Source organism: Eurosta solidaginis, chromosome 1 (genome assembly GCF_040869045.1).
Source record: "Eurosta solidaginis isolate ZX-2024a chromosome 1, ASM4086904v1, whole genome shotgun sequence".
In the NCBI taxonomy this organism is placed as follows: Eukaryota; Metazoa; Arthropoda; class Insecta; order Diptera; family Tephritidae; genus Eurosta; species Eurosta solidaginis.
The window spans coordinates 223,582,413-223,605,530 of NC_090319.1; the positions used below are offsets into that span (position 1 = coordinate 223,582,413).

At 39.7% G+C, this 23,118-nt stretch overlaps 1 protein-coding gene across 4 annotated transcripts in view; it reads right to left on the reverse strand.

Annotated features, from left to right (window-relative positions):
* Positions 1–23,118, reverse strand: part of Cad86C (Cadherin 86C) — a 2,678,031-nt gene that overhangs the window by 962,145 nt on the left and 1,692,768 nt on the right. The window lies entirely within an intron of this gene.

Consider the following 23,118-nt stretch of genomic DNA (forward strand, 5'->3'; position numbering starts at 1 on the left):
GTCTGATCGGGACGATAAGACTTAGGTGGAGGGCAGTGTCACGGATATTACCATCACTAAGACGATGCTAAGGCCATGCCAAGCAGTATTTACGTTAATAATCAAATCAAGTATACACATATATAAGGCAGCCCAGAGAGATGTCACACACAGATGCATTTACTTATATGCCTATGTGCGTGCGAGAGACTGTAAACTACAAACATTCACATCAATAATTCAATCTTTATGTATCTACATAAACGAATAAATAATTGCGTCTACACATATGTACGTATAGGAGCAGCGGAGCGGCAATGCACAAACACATGCATATATCTTATCTCAGTGGTCACAAGAGAGGGCAATAATTTGTGCACGTAGTTGTGGCTGGCGATTTTGTAGCCGAAACAACTAGTAAGTTCTGGAAATCGAATAGCCTAGAAGTATGCAGCGTAAACTATAAAAGCGGGGCAAGCGAGTAAGAAGTAATTCAGTTTGATTTGAGTTGATCAGCAGTTACGACTAAGACGATATCTAGCGAGCAATAGCAGTATTATTTTGATTAGTGGAGTTTCATTTGAGCTATCAGTTTGGTTATTAAGCTATTCGTTGCACAGTTTGAGTGTTATTGTGAAGTACTATAATAAAGGCCATTTTTCCATTGTTCAATATTGGAGTTATTTATTCAACAGTTTAGCGATACGAACCTAGCAAAAGGGCAAATAAGAGGATTTGCAAGTAAATTCGTTACAATATCTTAACTTTCTCGCTATATAAGGTAACAACTCCAGGGGCCGTTTTCACCATATTCGGTTAACGCTAACCAGCAATTTATTTAAAAGAAATAGTTCAGTGATTTGTCAAATAAAGTGTCACTTTGAAATAAAGCACGTTAAAAGTAGCCCTGCCACAGATAGATCGTACATTTATTGAGGATTGCACTGCGACCATTGGTCTGTTGTGCCCTCGTCAGATTGCGCCGCATTCCAGTAGGATTTGCTCCGCCGTCTCAGCAGATCGATCATAAAATCGACATAAATACAAAATTACGTTTTTATTTAGTTGAACGGCGATAGAAACTCGATTTTTTTTTCTAAAAGCAAGAAACTTCAAGAAGAACGTAAGCTTTTAATGATTTGTCTGTTGTTTTGATGTTGGCGTTGCGTTGCTTATGGATTGAAGCAAGTAAAACGCGTCAGATGTAGAAGCGCAAGTGCCAAAACGACGCAAAAGTCACCTTAAACGTAATTGCGTTATGTGTTATTTATTATTAATTAAAAATATTGGATCTCGTACAATATTAAACTTAGGCAAGATACACAAGAGTCGCAGCTTCGTAGTCGCATACAAAATATGACATGCAGCTAAGATCTCTCTACGCCTCAAGATTTCTTATGCTGTGCCTAATACGCGTCTATGAAACCTCGTGTCATCTTCTCCTAGATTATTTTTCAAAGAAAAATTTTTTAGTTTTAAACTTTGCTAATTAATATTAATGTACATGTATACTACTATGGCAGTCGCTTACAAACTGCTATTTCATTATTTAAAAAAAATTTTAGTCTGAAAAATGCAACCTTGTCACATGCATTCTCAAACACGGTTGCCACACAATATTTTCATTTGGGACCAAAGTTCATCGAAAAAACGACCAGACCTCAAAAAAAGGACGAAATTTTTGTTTTATTTTATTGGTATACAAACAATTCGGCAAGTTCGTTGTAAAAAGCAAATATTGTAGGATGTTTCCCTAGTTTCGTATAAACAATTTTAATAAAGCAGACATTTGGCTTTAGTTCAAACTGCACAAATAAAAATAAAGTGTACTTTTAGGTAATACATTTTCAAATTTCTAGGATAAGTTTATGTGTTTCATCAATAAAACGTTCTGAACCTAAGTTTGCTTGATTGCAATGAAATAAAATGTATAGCGCAGTTAAGTTTTAGTAAGGAGCGGTTAAAAATTTGCGTTGTGGCAAACTCAGTAAACCGTGAACAAAACTAAGCAATTGTGTTAATGCTATTTTTATAGATGCCTACTTTTTCGCTAACAGTTTAAACTTCATACCAGAGCCTAGGTTCAGTAAGTGTGAGTTTTGAACTCAGACTAAAAATCAAGCGTCTTAAAAGTTTACCCTGTATAATAAGTGGCCACCGATCAAAATATCTAACCACTAAAATAAGTCCGTTGTTTCATCAAAAATTAATGGCAATGTGTTTGCCCGAACATTCAACACTTCCCTTTTTAATGCCTCACCTAAATTATCTCCCAACTGAAATGCCATTGTTCTGCTATATTTTATTCATAGAGCAATTTTCGTGGTAAGAATTCCATTGAAGTAAATTGAAAATTATATGTGGAAATTTTATTACCAGTATTTTGAATTTTTGTTTCAGTTTCAGTGAAAAAGAAATAAACGTACCAAAACTGTGCCGAAAAAGAACCAAAATTGTGAAAAAGGGACCGGCAAATCATATATATCTTAATATATAAAAAACACTTGTCACAATATTTTCGGCCGCGATGGACTCCTAAAGTACTGAGCCGATTTTGAATTTGTTTTGCACCCCGTGTGTAGTTTTATCTAACTTGAGACATAGGACAGGTTATATCTCAGTTTATAGTCGCAATATTATTTTATTGCAATTTTTTTATTTGTTTATACGTAATAATAAAATGTTACGTATACGCAGTGGCACTCATATTTTCAGGTGGTGCGGATATACTTCCGTGTAATTGCTTGGTGTTTAATTAAACAACCTGCTTATCAATAAAAAATATTATAGTGAATGATATTAAGTATAGCACATCACCAGGCCCGCCGAGATGGTGGGGCAGGGGGGTTCTGAGGGGGCCCGCGATTTGGAGGTACTATGACATTTTTTTTAATTCAGGAGAGTCCTTAGTTGCTCCATGTGCAATTTTTAAGCCGAATTTCGAAAGCAACGAAAATCTGCATTTCATTTTAATATTATAGTGAAATGTGAAAAATAAAAATCTATATACGTATATAAAAAGAAAGGCTAAAATGGGTGTTAGTTGGTCGCCGGTGTTTGAAGAGATGTGTAGGTAGATTTTGTTCAAACTTTCACACAAGTTGCGTAAACCTCACGCGGTGGTTAGTACATAGGTTTGTTTGCGATCGACGTACATCGTCTCGAGATATAGGCCGAAACATGGACCCGAGTACCCCTAGAATGTGTTTAGAGAATATGGATAACAAATGAAAGCTGTTGATGAGTGCTTTAGTAGAGGGTAATTTTCATAACCCTGGGTGATTAGGGTCTCAAGATATAGGCCGAAACGTGGACCCGAGTACCCCTGGAATGTGTTTATAGAATATGGATAACAAATGAAAGCTTTTGATGAGTGCTTTAGTAGAGGGGTAATTTTCATACCCCTGTGTGACTAGGGTCTCGAGATATAGGCCAAAACGTGGGCCAGTGAATGCCTAGACAGTGTTTATACAATATGGATATCAAATGAAAGCTGTTGATGAGTGCTTTTGTACAGAGTAATATATTATCCAGAGACGGACTGGGACTGGGATTAGAACTAGGACTGGGAGTGAGACTCGGAGTGGTACTGGGACTGGAATAAAATACATACCACCCTCTGGGACAGGCAATAAGGGATGCAGAATAATGAGAAGGAATTGAGAGAAGAGAAAAGAGAGAAGGAGATTGAGAAAGAGATAGAATGAAACCAAGATGGAGATAGATTAAGCGAAACAGACGGAGGGAGGGGTGGATAAAAGGATTAGGAAAAAGTGAAGAGGGGGGGGGGGGGGGGGGGGGGAAGGGGAGGGCAGAGACAGACGGAAAAAGTTTGTTAAAATGTATGCAGATAGGCCAAATTTAGGGCAGGACAACGTCTGCCGGGTTTTCTAGTATACATATAAGTACTTCGACATACATATAAGTACTTGGGCGAAAATCCATTTATCATCCCTGGCTTACATTAGCTTCACTTGTATGTTTGTAACTCTAAGCTAGGCGCACAAAGAGACCCATCTAGCGGAAATTATTGAAGACTCGCGCAAAGGGGAATTAGACCCATCTAGCCGCAATATTTGAAGAAGGCAGTGGTTAAATATCTCGATGAATCTTTTTGCTACAACGTGTTGTTTAGTTTTTTTATACCATATTTATGTTATTACTACGTAAATGTATATGTCTGTGCTTTTTATTATTCTGTACATGTGTGCGTAAATGTTTGCTGTTTCATCTATTGAATAAGAATAATCTTAAGAAATAAATTCGGAAATATTAAAATTTTACGTGAAACAGGTGTTTTAAATAATTTGAATTGTGAATTGAAGCCTTAAGAAAAAAAATATTAAAATTTTTCATAAAAAGAAAAAGGTTACGGATTGAAACCTTAAGAAGAAACAAAGTAATCTAGGAATAAAAAGAAATAATGAAGAATCATAAGGATTTACCACAAAATTTTACACTCTAATATACAATTTGATAATAATATCTGGCTTGTAAAGCAACGAACGAACATTCTCTTCAATTCACAACCAAAGGGATCCTCCAGAGAATAATAATATAAAAAAATTAAAATAAAAAAAAAACATATATCAATAGTAATAATAATAACAAACTGAAGTAAAATAAATTTTTTTTAAATAATGTCAAACCCTAACAATTTAGTCCGACCCCCTGTGTTAAATGCACATGCGCCTAACCCACCTTCTCAACCAACTGGACCTTCTTCAGGTCCATTTAATATGGATCAATTAACAACCATAGTGACAGGACTTGTAACCAATATCCTTAAATAGGAAGGACGAAATTTAGTACGGGCAGCATTAAGTCTCAAAGCAAATTTCTCGCATATCCCATATGTAACTATTGATGTAACATTATGCCGATAAGCGAGACAAATGACCTCTTTAGTTCAGGGCGACCTCACTATTCAAGAGTTTTATCAACGTGTCTATTCCCACCCTTCTCTTATCCTAAACAAATTCGGATGCATGGAAGTCGGTGCAGAATCTGTGCATCTACTTACCCGAACATACCGGGACAAAGTCCCTGATACCTTCAAACGAGGACTGAAAGTTGACTTACCAAGACCCTTTGGTATGAGAGAGCCAGTAGATCTTCCGCAAGCCCTCCATATTTGCCTTAGACTAGAGAACCAGAACTTCCGTTCTCATTACGCTTTAAATAGTAATAGTCAAAATAGAAAGACTCACGACTTCGGAACACCCATCGCACTGAAAGAACCAATTGACGAATTTTATCCCTAATTGGCATATATGCCAAGACTCCAAATTCGACCCCAAAATTTGCGAATCAGTATCGCCCTCAAGCTCCCATTAACAATTATCATGATGTCCAACATTATAGGCCATTAAGTCACAGACTCCCATTAAACCTCAATTTTCCCGTGCATAACCAATGGACGTTGACAAAACCATTCATTCTAGAGTGCTAAATTACATGAATAGACCTACAGGCAATAACGTTCTAAAAGACCCATTAAACTTTTCACAACAAGTACCTTTTAAACCACAGAAAAACTTTCATATAGAGGCAGGCGAACACCAAGACTGCCACCAGGATCTACTACACGATACAGATCAATACTACCAACAAGACCCCAATCTCTTTACTGGACTCCAACTCCTTAGGAGAATGAAAACGAACAATCAATTCAGACATATGTTAAAGGAAATTCATTCCCTAAAACCCAGGATTACACCGACATTCATTTTTTATAATGAACAGTTCTTCGTTGCCTTACATACAATGCAAATCGAAGAACGATAAAATCCTTAAAATGCTTATTGATACAGGGTCAAGCAAAAATTATATTCAACCCTGCCATGTCCCAAAAAAATACCTTATGCAAACTCTATTGCAGGAATAATCCAAATTACTCACCATACAATTAATAATCTTTTTCATAAAAATGACACTAGCTTAAAATCTTTCGTACTACAGAAATGTAGACTTGTTATAGACTATGGGAAATTTAACACTCTTACAATAGCAGATAAATACCCCATCCCAGAGATCAACGAAGTAATCTCGCAACTGGGAAATAACAAATATTTTTCTGTCCTCTACTTAAGAAGCGGCTTCTATCATATTCCCTTGAAGGAATCTGACATAGAGAAGACGGCTTTTTCAGTCAACAACGGTAAATATGAATTTCCCCTCCTTCCTTTCGAATTTCTAGGTTTCATTTTCTCCCTCACAGGAATAAAAGCCAATCCTGCGAAAGTAAAGCCAATTCGGGAATTCCCCTGCCAAGAACTTTGAAAGATTTAAGATCTTTCCTTAGCTTATCTGGCTATTATCAACGCTTCATCAGATACTACGCTAAATTAGCGAAACCTATGACCTTGCTTTTAAGAGGGGAAGATGGACGCGTGTTCAAAAATGCCTCCACAAAAAGCAAGTTATGCTCGATAGTGACACCATGACGGCTTTCAATAAAATCAAATCCTCTTTAACATCCGAAGATGTAGTACTGTCATATCCCAATTTCAAAGAAGAGTTTCATTTTACCACAAAAACTTCAAAGTATGCGCTAGCTGCTATGCCTGAGCAATCTGGAAAACCCATAACTTTCATATCCCGATCACTTAATAAAACCGAAGAAAGCTACGATGCGAAAGAAAAAGAAATGCTAGCAATAATTTGGGCTCTCACCTCCTTAAGAAACTACTTATATGGATCCGCTAAAGTTGTAATCTTCACAGATCACCAACCGCTCACCTTTGCACTAAGTAACAAAAATCACAATGGAAAAATGAAAAGGTGGAAGTGTATTTTCGAAGAATATAACTATGAAACGAAATATAAGAACTACCGCGTGAGGTTTACGCAATTTGTGTGAAAGTTTGAACAAAATCGACAGACGCATCTCTTCAAACACCGGCGACCAACTAACACACATTTTAGCCTTTCTTTTTATATATATAGATTTTTATTTTTCACACTTCACTATAATATTGGTACGAATATTAGCAACACTAAGGGGTACTGCCATCTATAAGCCGATGCTAAGCAGTGATTGTATGCACATCCATAAACCAACCATGTATCTACATAAATGAATAAATCATTATGTCTACACATATGTACGTACACGCAGCGGAGAAGAGATGCACAAACACATGCAGATATCTTATCTGAGATGCTCCCAAAAGTATGCAATTGTAATTGTGTAAGTGTCGCTCACAAACACACGCGCACATGAGAATCTATATACGTGCATATGTAGTTATAATTATCTGGCAGTAACTAAGTAAATTCTGGAAGCGCCTAGAAGCTGCAACTAGGAAATCACAGAGTATAAAAGCACCAACGGCAGAGGCGCGAGAAGCAGTTTTGATTAAGCACGCAATCTGTCGGGAAATAGTAGAGTTATCTACTGTGAAGTACTTTAATAAAGGCCATTTTGCATTATTAAATATTGGAGTTATTTATTCAACAGTTTAGTGATTCGAACTTACCAAAAGATTGCAAATAAGAGGATTTGCAGGTAAATTCGTTACAATATTAAAACGAAATGCAGATTTTCGTTGCTTTTGAAATTCGGCCTAAAAATTGCACATGGAACAACTAAAGACACTCCTCAATTAAAAAAAATTTCATAGTACTCTAATTCTAATATTGCGACTATAAACTGAGATATAACCTGTCCTATGTCTCAAGTTAGATCAAACTACACACGGGGTGCAAAACAAATTCAAAATCGGTTCAGTACTTTAGGAGTCCATCGCGGCCGAAAATATTGTGACACGTGTTTTTTATATATTAAGATATAATATATTATCTATACAACCGATTGTTCAAAAAGTTCGAAAAAAGTGAGTCCTGAAGTTCTGAGAGTTTCTTAGGTTATAATCAGTACTGTCTACTGCTGTTAATTGTATATTGTGTTTTAATAAGTTCTTTTTTATCTTATATGTGACCATAATAGTTTGAAGGGCTAAATACTTTCGGATATCAAGAATTTTTACATATAGATTGGATGCTCTAATTGTACGTGGGAGTGCAAGGATATTTTTTATTATTTTATTTTGTAGCCTTTGTTCACTTAATCTTTCTTCTGAACATCCATTCCAAATTGGATTTATATAATTTATTTTCGAGAGAAAAAAGGAATTGTATAGAAGCAATAGCTGCTTCTTTGGAATATTGTTACTGTTTCTATAAATGAAAATTTTAAAGGTATTAATTTCATTTTTATTTTTTTAATCTGTTTATTTCAATTCAAATTTTCGTCGTACCAAATACTCAGGTATTTTAATTTGTCTACTCTTGAAATGAAGTTACCGTTATCGCAGGAATTTCACTTTTATCAGGAATTCTTCTAAAATTTTTGAAAATTATGATATTGGTTTTCGTCAAATTTATTTGCAAGGGGTTTCTGGGAAACCAACTTGAAATTTCTTGCAAATCTGCTTCGATGTTACTACTTAATTCTTCCAGAGTATCTGTTGCATATAGGAAAACACCATCATCAGCATAGCACTGTGTAGTTTTGTCAAATTGAAGTCCATGGAGCTTTTGTACCAAGATGTTTAAGTTTACGAAGTCAAAAGCTTTACTCAAGTCTATCGCCAGCATAGTGACATATTTTTTTTAAATCTATATTTTAATATATGAATTCGGTGCAGTTAATGCATGCCGATAAGTTATTGGCTTTCTCTACAAATCCAAATTGATTTTTATCAATTATGTTGTTGTCCCTCCGGAATGCTTTTAATCGTGCTAGAATTATACTTTCCAAAATTTTGTCGATTGTACTAAGTGTCGTTATAAGCCTATAGTTTGAGCAAAGCTCTTTGCTTCCATTTTTATGTACGGGGACTACTATACCTACTTTAAGTTCTTCTGGATACTTTCCAGAAGGGAAAGAGTCATTAACAAGTTCAGCTAATTTTTACGTTAGTGGTTTCTTATAGCTTTTCACAAAACGAACCGAGATTCCATTTGCTGATTTGGAATTCAAACTATTTATGACGTTTATAATTTTAAAGGAGTCACAATAAGTTAATTGAAATGGGATGCGTATTTCTGTATCAGATTCATTAATGTAATGAAAATTTTGAGGTATTGCTACTGCGGTAGTAAAATAGTCGTTGAATGACTCAGGTATTTCTTTTGAGTCAGATATAATATTACCTTTATAATTTAGTTGTACTATTTCGTTATTATTTTTTTTTTTTGGGAATTCCCATACATTATTTCTTTTAAGATTTTTCAAGTTTTACTACTTGAGACGAAATTATTCTCTATCTGCTCTGCTCTCCATAGTACTTTTTACGTAAATAATTTATTATATTTCTTATTTTGTATTTGTTTCTCTGGGATTCGTTTTCGAAAAATAGATTAATATTATATTTTTTCTTTAATTTGTAAATTTTATTTCTCTTTTTTATTAGGGAAAGTAATTCCTTGTTCATCCACGATTTTTTATTATTGTTTGATTTTTGAATGATCTTTGTGCATCTTTTGATATTTTCGCAAAGACAGTCATAGAAATTTGAAAACTTTGAATTTTTTATGGAAGAAGTTATCAAATCAGTTTCTTCAAATTTACTAAAGTTAAAGATTTTATTGACGGGTTTATCCAGCATAGTATTTTTTTCCTTACTTTTAAACACAACTAGTGAAATTAGTCCGTGATCTGAAATAGGGTTTTCATCTAAAGACATTACAAAGCTTTTATCTATTGTATCCGAAAGTATATGGTCAAAATTGTTTCACCAGATTCGCTTTTTCTAGTATGCATACTGCGACGAATATTACCATCTCTAAGGTTATTAAATAAAGGCACAACAACATTTAAGCAAGCTAAATAAACACATTAATCACCCTGTACACACATACATACAAGCAGCAGAGAGATACTCACAAAGGCCTGTCATCATCAGTTACTACTTTGCTCACATATACACACGCATATACTGAAAGAAAAAGACTGGTAAAATCAACTGAACTACGGGTAAATTCAACCGAAATTTCTGATAATTTTTATCCATCACAACAAGATGCTGAATCAACTGCGCACAAATCGTTGACTCGTAATTGACCGTTTTGTAGTCAAATGAACAAAAAAAGTTGTTGCGACAGCTTTGTACGAAAGTAACTATGTTGCCATATACATAAATAAATAAATGTAAGGTGCGACCCCGCTTAGACAAATTTTCTTCTAATTGAAAAACCTTATTTCTAAAATTTTGATGTCGCTTTGCCCGGGGTGTGAACCCAGGGCATACGTGCGACAGGCGGAGCACGCTACCATCACACCATGGTGGCCATATACATACTTATGTAAATATGTGAATACATAAATACGCATGTTTGCTACATTTACATACATAAGTACACACTTATAAGCGAACTGCAATTGGGCTTACATCAAATATGCTGGCACACGTTAAACAATATACACTTTATTATTTTGTTTTAATAAACGCACTTTCACCAAATTTTATATTTTATAATTTATTTAATTTATAGTTTTGAACTTCGCTTTGCAAATAGAAATGAAAATAGTATTCACAAAACTGATTCTCAATTCTTTCAGTTGCAGCTCAGCTCATTCTCAATTTCTTCTCTCGCATGTAGTTGCCACACTTGATTGTTTCGAACTTGTAGTATAAATGTTTGACATAACATTTTAAATAGAGAACTTGTAAGTTATAGAAAAGTAAAGAAGCAAATCGCTAGAAGGTAATTGACCACTGGAGTAACTTTACATGTAATTCCGCAAGTTTAATTTTCGTAACGCTTTAAGTTGAAACGATTCCAAAACAACTCAAACCTTTATGTTGTTGGAAACACCAACATTAAAAAAGGATGTTTTTTATTATCTTATTAAATTCGTTGCTTGAGTGAAAATTCGTAAAATAAAATTTTACTAACTTTGGAAAAATCCTTTTCGTTCAAACAAAACTGTTGCAACAAGTAGGCGTAATTTTGCATTTCGCTTGGAGAAGAAGTTGCAAAATTGTACCCGATAAATAGGTGTCCCGGTATCTCATAATTTTTTGCACAGTAAATTCAAAAAAGACTTTTTCGTTTTGTATTGATAACTGAAAAGCTAGTTTTTTGTTGTTTTCCCATTTTATGTGCTTTTTCGATTTTGGTATTTTTTTTTAACAAGTGGCACCACCGTCATAAGTACAAAGTAGGAGCGCAGTGAGCGTAAAATTATCTTTGAAATTTGTTCATGTATTGACTGTTGATCGCTGTTGAAATGACCAGTGAGTACAAAGTAGGAGCGCAGTGAGCGTAAAATTATCTTTGAAATTTGTTCATGTATTGACTGTTGATCGCTGTTGAAATGACCAGTGAGATCAGTTGTGTTAACAGAAAAATCAGTTAGATTGATTAAGAGCGACAATTTCTCTTCTGTTGAAATGACTAAACTAATTTGTTCGCTGGACAAAGAACTCGGTCGAATTAACCATAATTCGATCAATTGCACGGAATCTTCGTTAAGTCAAGAGCAACAGAACCGATTTGTTGATTTTACTAGCACCATTTCTTTCAGCGTATGGTTACACACTACAAATACACGCGGGTATGGCTGCTGACCAGTTAGATGATTCTAGAAGAAGAAACGTCTAGATATTTGGGCATAGAGTATAAAAGCATCAGAAGCTGAGTAGTCCGTAAGCAGTTTGATTTAAGCACGCTATTGGTTGCGAAGTATAAGTGTTATTGTGAAGTATTTTCAAAGTAGTTTAATAAAGACCATTTTTGCATTATTGAATATTGGAGTTATTTATTCAACAGTTTAGCGATACGAACATTTGTAGAAGGTGTAAAATAAGCGGAGTTTCACTAAATTCGTTATAATTGGGGTCAGAAGATGAAATGTTGAATAAATTCTGAGATTTCGAATACAACTTGGACATGGCAAAGTTAAGTGAATTAAGGATCCAGCAACTGAAAAAGGAGTTGGAGAACCGTGGATTGAATACAACCGGTAATAAGATCGACCTTCAAGCACGGTTACGAGACGCTATGGAGTCGGAAGGAATTAATATGGACGATGATGTCTTTTATCCTGATGGGGGCGAGACAACAACAAAAATTGAAGAGAAAAACGAAAAATCGCAGACAGTTACGAGCACAGACTTGAACACGATTTTGGCTGCAATATCTGCACAAACATCGACAGTAACATCCAAGATGTAAGCACAGGAGGCACGCATTTCACAAATGTCATCACAATTGGAATCCCAGGAGAACCATATAACATCCAAGATTGAAGTCCAGGAAAGACAAATGTCATCTCAACTGGAAGGAGACACGCATAACATCAAAGATTGAAGCACAAGAAACGCGTATTCCAGAAATGTCGACACAGATTACATCAAATATGGAAAAACAACTGAAAGAACAAGAGGCACGCATAACAGTAAAACTCGAAGCGCAGGAGGCGCGTATATCATCAAAACTCGAAGCCGAGGTGGAGGCTTTGAGAGGTCGTATACAGGAGTAGCTATTAAATCGCCCAGCTGCTTCAGCAAGCACTGCGAAGGCAAAAACTCTATCTTTTGACGGATCTGTTCCTTTCCAGGTATTTAAGCTTCAATTTGAGAAGACGTCAGCAGTTAACAACTCGAATACTGAAGATAAGGTTGCTGCGCTGTTCGTCGCATTTAAAAGACCTGCAGCAGAAATCTTACAGACCATTCCAGAGGAAGAACAAAACAATTACGAAACACTGATGGGCGCTCTAGAAAGGCGATACGGAAGCGAACATAGAAAGCAAATACACCAAATAGAATTGCAAAACCGTTACCAAAAAGCTAATGGGATTTTGCAGGAGTTTGCTTCGTATGTTGAAAGGTTGGCTCATTTGGCAAATGCTGACGCACCCGTGGAATACACCGAAAGGGTAAAAATTCAGTGCTTTATCAATGGAATACGAGATTTTTAAACGAAGCGAGCGATATATGCAAACCCAAACCCCACATTCGCAGAAACGGTATCACATGCATTGACTCAGGAAACTGCATCCCTATTGAGAAAACCTGCATACAAAGCTCATCGTGTGGAAGTAGAAAGACCAGAGTAAGTAGACACAATTTTGGAAGCAATGAAGTGTACGCAGCAGAAGAATAATGATGTAGTCAAATGCTTAGAGTGTGGAAAGCCATAGCACACTGCGCGTTATTGCAACACCAACACTAACAGTTCCAACAATGTGGGTAGCCGCAAACGCAGAGCTGAAGGAGATGAGCAAATCCCCAAGTCCACTCAGTCGTTAAACTAAAGCGCGTCAGCCGCAAGGGGCGACAGCTGGCTCCCGCAATTGAATGCCTTCAGTGTCGGTGATGGTCCTTGGCAATTTACAATGATGCCTTTTGGACTTTGTAATGCACCAGCTACTTTTGAGAGACTCATGGACCAGGTTCTGAAAGGACTACATTGGAAAACATCCTTGGTGTACCTGGATGGCATCATCGTATTGGGCAAGAACTTTGATGAACATCTTAAGAACTTGGAGGAAGTTTTCCAGAGAATAGCTGGCGCAGGTCTGAAACTAAGTCCAAAAAAGTGTTCGGTGTTTAAAAAGGAAGTAAATTATTTGGGTCACAAGGTAACGACAGAGGGCATCTGCACTGCCAATGAAAAGATAAAAGCTGTAAAGGATTGGCCAAGACCACAGAACTTGCATGAATTAAGAAGCTTCCTTGGGCTGTGAACATATTACCGCCGGTTTGTACCAAACTTTGCCAGCGTAGCACAGATCCTCCACGAGCTTACAAGAAAAAATAAAGCTTTTGAATGGAAGAAGGAACAATAAGTGGCTTTCCAAACATTGAAAGAGCACTTGTGCACTGCGCCAATGTTGGCATATCCGATTCCAGAAACAACGTTTATTCTAGATACAGATGCGAGCGGATATGCTATAGGAGACGTTTTATCACAACTGGTCAATGGAGAGGAGAACGTAGTTGCCTATTACAGCCGATCAATTGGAAAACCAGAAAGGAACTATTGCGTTGCACGGAGAGAGCTGTTGGCGTTGGTAGAGCTCATTAAACCTTTTCACAAGTACCTCTACGGGCAGCGATTCCGCGTCAGGACAGATCAAGCAGCGTTAAAATGGCCCTTGCAATTCCGTAATTCGGAAGGACAATGGGAACGGTGGATCGAGCGACTACAAAGCTATGACTTTTCCATTGAGCGTCGAAATGGTAGTACCCATGGAAATGCTGTTGCAATATCACGAAGACCATGTAGTTTGGAATGCAAAGGATCGCTATGGATGCCGCAGGTCCATTTCCTACTAGCAACTGCGGAAACAAATATGTACTGGTGGTTATGGATTATTTCAGCAAATGGCCAGAAGTATACCCAATACCAAATCAAGATGCGGAAACAGTAGCATAAGTGTTCATATACAATTGGGTTGCAAGGTATGGTATACCAATGGAGTTACATTCTGACCAAGGGAGAAATTTCGAATCAGCGGTGTTTCAAGAAATGTGTAAGAAATTGGGCATTCGAAAAACTCGGACAACTGCATTGCATCCACAGTCCGATGGTATGTTGGAACGATTCAATAGAACCCTGGACGAGCACTTAAGGAAAGTAGTCGACAAGTACCATAAAGAGTTGGATACATACATATCAATGTTCTTGATGGCTTACCGATCGGCAGTGCATGAGAAAACGGGCCAAACTCCCGCAAAGGTAATTTTTGGCAATGACCTTCCACTGCCAGCTGATTTGATGTTTGGGATAGATGCCGATCCGGAGAGAAATACCAAGAAATCCACTGGTGTCTTAGAAGATGAGAAAGCCAGATAAGATAAAGCAATTAATTCGGAAATTTTTCGGGAATGAGATTTGATGTTGTTATACAACCCACAACGAAATTGCAGTGTAATTGGGAAGGCCCATACAAAGTTGTAAAATGGATCAATGATGTAGTTATCGCATATAAACCATTTGCAAACCACGAACTAAACGGAACGAGGTTAATTTGGAAAGGCTGGCAGCGTGTAGATCGGAAAATTTGTCTAATCGGGACGATCAGACTTAGGTGGAGGGCAGTGTGACGAATATTAGCAACACCAAGGGATACTGTCATCTCTAAGCCGATACTAAGCAGTCATTTGTATGCACATAAACAAATCAATCATTATGTCTACACATATGTACATACAAGCAGCGGAAAAGTACGCACAAATGTGCATGTGATATCTGAGATACTCACAAAAGTATGCAATCATTATAACTCAGATATACACGCGCCTATTGCTATGCGAGAAGTTATAAACGTGCATCTGTAGTTTATAGCTGATAAGTTTATAGCTGGTAAACAAGTAGTAAATTCTAGAAGAAGAAATGCCTAGAAGTATGCGAACGAGACAGCAGAGACTATAAAAGGAGCGAAAGCTGAGTAGACAGCAATCAGTTTGGTTTAAGCATGCAATCAATTGCAAAGTATAAGTGTTATTGTGAAGTATTTTCAGAGTAGTCTAATAAAGACCATTTCGTATTATTGAATATTGGAGTTATTTCTTCAACAGTTTAGTGATACGAACGTTATTAGAAGCTTGCAAATAAGCGGAATTTCCCTAAATTCGTTACAATACGTTAGCAAAAATTCCTGATCTTGCAAAAATAGAAAAGTAATTAGCAAAATAAAAAAAGAATAATCGATTGCAACGAACATATTGGCTAACGCCGATAATGATCCAAGCCAAAATTCTCTTGCAAGAGCTGTGGCTTGATGGAACTGACTGGGACGAACAGGTGAAACCCCTCCGCCTCGCAAAGTGGATGCAGTTCGCACATAACCTCCACGCCATAACAGGGATTCAAATTCCTCGTTGGGTCAATTACTCGCCTGACCAACCCACGGAGCTGCATGGCTTTTGCGACGCGTCGGAGAAAGCTTATTGCGCCAGCATTTATGTCCGAACGACGGTGGGACGAAACACAACCTCTCATCTCCTAGTCTCTAAAAGCAAAGTGGCACCCCTAAAATCCACTAGCTTGCCACGGCTGGAATTGTGTGGAGCTCTGCTCCTAGCGAAGCTAGTCTCCGTCGTTCAATCCCAACTCAATCTCAGTCCGCCTACCTTGACGCTGTGGTCGGACTCCGAAATAGTGCTCGCATGGCTCGAAAAGCCCCCCTATACATTTGGTCCTTCGTCGCCATTTTTGGACCCAGCGTTGGAAATTTAAAAAGAAAGTATCCCAAAATCGTGAGTAGAAATTAAATGTCTTAATCCCCGCTCACGCCCCGACATAATTAAAAATCTAATATTTGTGGAGTTTTGCATTTGAATATTGTACATACATATATGTATGTATAGAATTATTCATTTGCCCTCATAGCGATAAAGATAAGAAATACAGATTTGCTTGCCCCTCTCTCCCTCTACCTTTCATACATACAAAGTTAAATTATTCAAACAATAATCCACAAATCGAAGAATAATCCTCCTTGAAATAATTAATATTCCCAATTTTAATTAAAGTTTGATATTTGTGGATTTCCCAATAGAATTCATAAATACATACATATATATCCCCAATAATTTTTTGCAATCATAAATTTTAAGATTTCGTGAATACATATATAAGTACCGTATTGCAAAAAGGAAAGGCAGTTCACCCCAAAACAGTGCATTTCCAATATATTTTGGTTGCTCATTCGTATGTATGTATGTGCATATGTAATAATTAACTGGTAGACAGGGACCCAAAATAAATTTATAAAACTCACTTTTTCAAATTTCTTTAATTAGCGTTTTCAACTTCTCTTCTCAAATACTCACAAATATTAAAAATCCCTCAAATATATTGCAATTATATATCCCCTTGGAAACAAACATTTTTTTTTTTCTCTCACTCATATATATATATATACGCATATATACTCATATATACACACGTTTATAAAAGTGCGGTACGGTGATACAATTTTAATTTTTGTTGCTCTCTCAAGCGGGTGCAGTGGTACGAATTCACGGTTCGCGTTATTAAATATATAATTTCAAAAGGTCAAAAAGTTTATTTCTCTTGTCGTGAAACTTGCATTGCGGTTATAAATCTTTCTTTAAGTCGTAACTCACTCTCTCTCTCAGGCTCTCTCCCTCACTCTCAGGCTCTCTCCCTCGCTTGCTCACTTTATGTTAGGTGTCCCTCAAAGAAGCCAATCAAAAAGCCCCACAATGAGTGACGACGAGAAATCCCAAGGCAGCGCCAAAGATCAACGCCAAACGCGCCTAACCACAAAAAAAATAAGCAAATGTTCACGGCAAACAAATTCATCTCGGAAACGGATAATTTCACGGACTACTGTGCTCGATTCAGGTCCACCCCGATTAACGAAAACACGGAATCGTCCCTGAAAATTAAAGATACCAATATTGATAGGTTTTGGGACCGGGTCCAAACCTCCCATGACGCGATATTAGATACAGATGACCTAGATCTCCCAGATGACTTCAAACCCGTCGCGTTTAATAAATACCAGTCATGTCTAATTATTTATGAGGACACAAAAGCCCAGATAGGGGACCAACTTATGTTGCTCCAACAAGCAAACACTCCCATAGCCGCCCCACCGCATCACTTCCCAGAGATGGAACAGGTTTCGGCTTAAAAATCCCGCCTTGTGATACAGAAGTATTTTATGGGGGTTATGAACAATGGCCGTCATTTCGTGACATGTTCACGGCGGTCTATATTAACCACCCAAAACTCACAAAAGCCCAGAAATTATACGACCTCCGGTATAAAACACAAGGCAAAGGCGGCGAAATAGTCAAACAGTTCCCACTCAGTGATGCCAATTTTGAACTGGCGTAGGAAGCCCTAAGGTCGCGATATGAAAATCGCAGGGTTTTGGTCGACAACCAAATAAAAACCCTTATGAATTTAAAACCAATTCCCATTGAAAATAGCGAGGATATACAGAAATTGCAATCATCCGTGAATAATTGCCTCCAAATTCTCGCCACCCAGCAAGTTTCAACAGAAAGTTGGGATCCAATCCTCATTTATCTGGTCACCTCTAAACTCCCGGAGAACACGGTAACCCTGTGGGAACAGTCTCTAACCTCCCGGAAAGATCTCCCCAACTGGTCCCAAATGAACCAATTTCTGACTACTCGCTATGAGGTGGTAGGAAGAGTAGACCAATGGCGCCCCTCTAAACCCACATCGGCCCCCGCCAGCACAAGCTACTCTAAACAAAATAATTACGCATTCAGAGGCAGCAATCACAAAAAATCCAATCCGAGGATTCAATCCCATGCTACAGAACACCGCACAATGTACAAATGCGCATATTGCAAAACCTCCGAGCACCCCCTGTACAGCTGTGCAAAATTCACTAGAATGCCAGTCCATGATCGGAACAAGTTCGTGAGAGACAATCACATGTGCTTTAACTGCCTATCCCAATCCCACGTTCTAAGAGATTGCAAAAGCACATTCAAGTGTGTTCACTGCCGGCAACGGCACAACTCAGCTCTCCATGATGATGCGACCTCTAGCACATCATCAACACCCAGAATGCATAAAGCCACAGCCCAAGTAGCAACTACCACCCCACTGATGTCAGTCTCCCAACTCCCCACTCTCCGGAAGACAACCGGGATCAACCCACGTGTTCAAAAAATGCCCACGTACAATCTTTCTACTCGGACAATGAAAGTAAAGTACTACTCCCGACGGCAATCGTCTCTGTAGAACACCGAGGTGAACTCTTCAAACTCAGAGCCCTAATTGACCAAGGGTCAGAACGGAGCTTTATCTCCTCCAAAGCTCAAATAAAACTGCGTCTACCATGCCGAGCATCTAATTTCGAAATATCAGGCATGGGTGGAAGAGTGGTTCAAACATCGAACAAACTATGCGCTCTAACTCTAGTCTCGAACGATTTGATCACAAGAATCCAAGCACAAGCTATTGTCCTACCCCAGTTAACCAAGGTGCTACCCAAATTCAATCCCACCCTAGCACAGCGTGAAAAATGGGCGCATCTAACCCTCGCAGATGCAAACTGCCACTCCCCATCCCAGATTGACTTAGTCATTGGCAGTGACCTTATCCCGCAGATAATGCTAGAAGGTGTTGAGAAAATCTCCCCGAACCTACTAGCGCAAAACACCATATTTGGGTGGATCCTTAGTGGTCAAGTCCCTAGCAAGGTAGTTTCGTTCTCAACCCAGGTGGAGGAAGTATCGAACTCCCTCGATTCGCAGCTCAGAAAATTCTGGGAACTGGAAGAAGTATCCACCCCCAAGTGTCTTAATGTTGAAGACACTATATGCGAAGAATTGTATCTGTCCACCACCACTCGCAGAGATGACGGTCGCTATGTAGTGCGACTCCCCTTTAGACGCAGTTTCCCAGAACAGGTAGCCTTAGGTAGATCCCGAACCTCAGCTCTCCAGCAATTTCTTAGCATGGAGAGAAATCTTCTCAAAAAAGGCGAGCTTAAATCCCAATATGACCAAGTCTTATTAGAATATCTCACCCTAGGTCATATGGAAGAAACCACTTCCTACGAAAAATGCTCAGACAACAAATACTTGTCGTTCTACCTACCCCATCACGCGGTTATAAAGCCCGAAAAAAGAACCACCAAGGTACGTGTGGTGTTTAATGGATCAAAGAAATCAACTTCCGGTAATTCTCTGAATGATGTTCTCTATACCGGTCCCACCCTACAACCCGATTTGATGCTATTAATACTCAAGTGGCGCACGTACCAATTTTTTTTCAACGGCGATGTAGAAAAAAAGTACCGTCAAATTCTCTTACATAAGGAGGACCAAGATTACCAAAAAATCATTTTTCGCGCAGCCCCCCATGGTCCAATTCAAGATTTTAAGCTAAAAACCGTCACATTCGGTCTTAATTGCGCTCCCTATCTGTTAATACGTACCTTGCACGAGCTCTCTAAAGACGTCAATAAGACCATCCCTAAAACATCTCAGATATTAAAAGACGAGACATATGTAGACGACATACTTTCTGGCGGGCACTCCATCCTCTCAGCTGCAGAGTCCCTCTCGCAAGTCAGGCAAGCCCTTGCGTCAGCAGGCTTCCCCCTTAGAAAAATCACGGCAAACCATCCTGAAATAATCGAAACTATTCCCACAGCAGACTTGCTGGATCCCCAGTTTCTCGAATTCGAAAAAGCAAGTACGACGAAAACGCTCGGGATTCAATGGAATGCCATAAAGGACTCATTTTCGTACACCGTTGGATCCATCCCAGTAAGCACCGCGAGCACAAAGCGACAAATTCTCTCTTCCGTCGCAAAACTTTTCGACCCCGCAGGATGGCTAACGCCGATAATGATCCAAGCCAAAATTCTCTTGCAAGAGCTGTGGCTTGATGGAACTGACTGGGACGAACAGGTGAAACCCCTCCGCCTCGCAAAGTGGACGCAGTTCGCACATAACCTCCACGCCATAACAGGGATTCAAATTCCTCGTTGGGTCAATTACTCCCATGACCAACCCACGGAGCTGCATGGCTTTTGCGACGCGTCGGAGAAAGTTTATTGCGCCAGGATTTATGTCCGAACGACGGTAGGACGAAACACAACCTCTCATCTCCTAGTCTCTAAAAGCAAAGTGGCACCCCTAAAATCCACTAGCTTGCCACGGCTGGAATTGTGTGGAGCTCTGCTCCTAGCGAAGCTAGTCTCCGTCGTTCAATCCCAACTCAATCTCAGTCCGCCTACCTTGACGCTGTGGTCGGACTCCGAAATAGTGCTCGCATGGCTCGAAAAGCCCCCCTATACATGGAGAACCTTCGTAGCAAATCGAACCGCGCAAATAATCGATCTGGTTGGAAACGCCACTTGGCGACATGTACGCAGTTCCGAAAACCCCGCCGACATGGGCACAAGAGGATGCACACCTCTTGATTTGGCAACTTCCTCCCTGTGATGGAAAGGCCCAGAATGGCTCATCAGTCCCCCGGAATCATGGCCCAAAGACTTGCGCCGCCCCTCCGTAAGTCCACCCGAAGTCCGCCGAATCGAAGCATTACATGCCAGCGAAGAAGAACCCGACATTCTGGATCGATTTTCCTCGTTTCCGCGTGCCCTGAGAGTTTTAACTCACGTGTTGCACTTCATACGCACCCTTAAAACCCGCGCGGGCCACATACCCACTTCCCCGTTAACCCTTACACACGACGACTTCCGAAATACGAAACTCAAGCTAATCGCCTTTACTCAGTCGCGATATTTCCCCAAGGAAAAGGCATCGTTGTTAGCCTCGAAGCCTATAGACAAACGGAGCCCCCTTCTCACCCTTAATCCATATTTGGATGAAGATGGATTGCTCCGAGTCCGCGGTCGCCTAGTTGACTCAACACTAACCTACAACGAAAGCCACCCCATTATTATCCCGGAAAAATCCCGATATGCTGCACTTTTCCTACGCTTCCTGCATGAACTTTTCTTGCACACCGAAGTCCGTCTCATGCAGCAAACCATTAGACAAGAACTTTACATTCCTCGGCTCAAGCCACTCATCAAAAAATGCATTTTTCAATGTAAAACATGCACCGTCCACAAGCAGCAAATGCGCTCCCAAATAATGGCAGCCTTGCCACCCGCACGATGCGCTTTCGCTCCCCCCTTCACCACAACGGGTGTTGATTTTGCTGGACCTTTTTTGATAAAAGCATCCACGCTAAGATCGCCTACCCTCGTGAAAGGTTATGTGGCCGTTTTTGTTTGCTTCACGACAAAAGCGGTACACCTTGAGCTGTGCTCAAATCTCACCTCTGAGGCCTTTCTGGCTGCGTTTGCCCGTTTTGTTGGACTTCGAGGCTATCCCGCAACTGTGATGAGCGATAATGGCACAACCTTTGTAGGTGCCAAACGAGCTACGGAAAAGGAATTTGTGACCTTCTCCAACGAAGTATCCCAAGAGGTCGTCAAAAAATACGCCGCTCAAGGCATAAAATGGAAGTTTATAGCCCCCAGCGCTCCTCATATGGGCGGCTTATGGGAAGCTGCGGTCAAAAGTTTTAAAACACACCTCAAGAAGTCAGTCGGATCTCACAAATTCACTTTCGAGGAATTTACCACCCTGCTAATACGAATAGAGGCCGTGTTAAATTCACGCCCCATCTCCCCACTATATCAGGATCCCTCTGACTTTACCGCGCTCACCCCCGGACATTTCCTTAGGGGAACCCCTTTATTAGCGATTCCTGAACCTGACCATGAGAACCTATCTCTGCTCAACCGCTGGGAAAAGGTCAAGGTTATCCATCACCAGCTTAGTCGACGATGGAAGGAGGACTACCTCAAGGACCTCCCCAAACGATATCGTTGGAAAGACACCCGCATTGAGCCAAAAGTCGGTGAGTGTGTCCTCATCAAGGACGATACACTTCCTCCCACCGAATGGCGCCTCGGACGCATCGAACGAGCACGCCCCGGCCCGGATGGCCACATTCGTGTCGTCGAGGTGCGCACCCAATCCGGAATTCTCACACGGCCGATCGTAAAATTATGTTTTCTGCTCCCGGCGGATAGTCCGTCCAGCCCCCAAGCGACCGTGTAGATTTTCGTTACCACCACACTCACAAGACCGCTGAGTCCTAAGGACTTATCCCGGCAAATCACCGTATCCGCCTAATCTCAAAAACAACAATTAAAATCCCGCTCCATCTCATAATTACAATCATCAATATACCCCGCACTAAAGTCATATGAATACGACTCGTTTCAGGCGAACATGGATGTAACACCAACTCCAAGGCCAAGAACGTCGATACGCTCTCAAGTGGTGGTGGCTAGCAATCACGCCGAGCGCCAAAACAACAACTCCAACAATAACTTCATGCAATGTCGTGTATGCGCTCGCCATCATGCGCTACGTACTTGCCCACTCTTTCGGGGCATGCAGCCGTCGCAGCGGTACCTCCTGGCACGAGCCCATGGGTATTGTACCAATTGTCTGGCGCTATCACACGCGACGAGTGAGTGTACGTCGCCCATTATGTGCCGAATTTGTGCACTGGCACACCACACCATGCTCCACCGGGCCCCACCACCACCAACACCATCGAGCCACGCCGCACCAACAACTCAAGTGCCTCCGACACCGGCACCACTCTCGCCGCCGCCGCCAG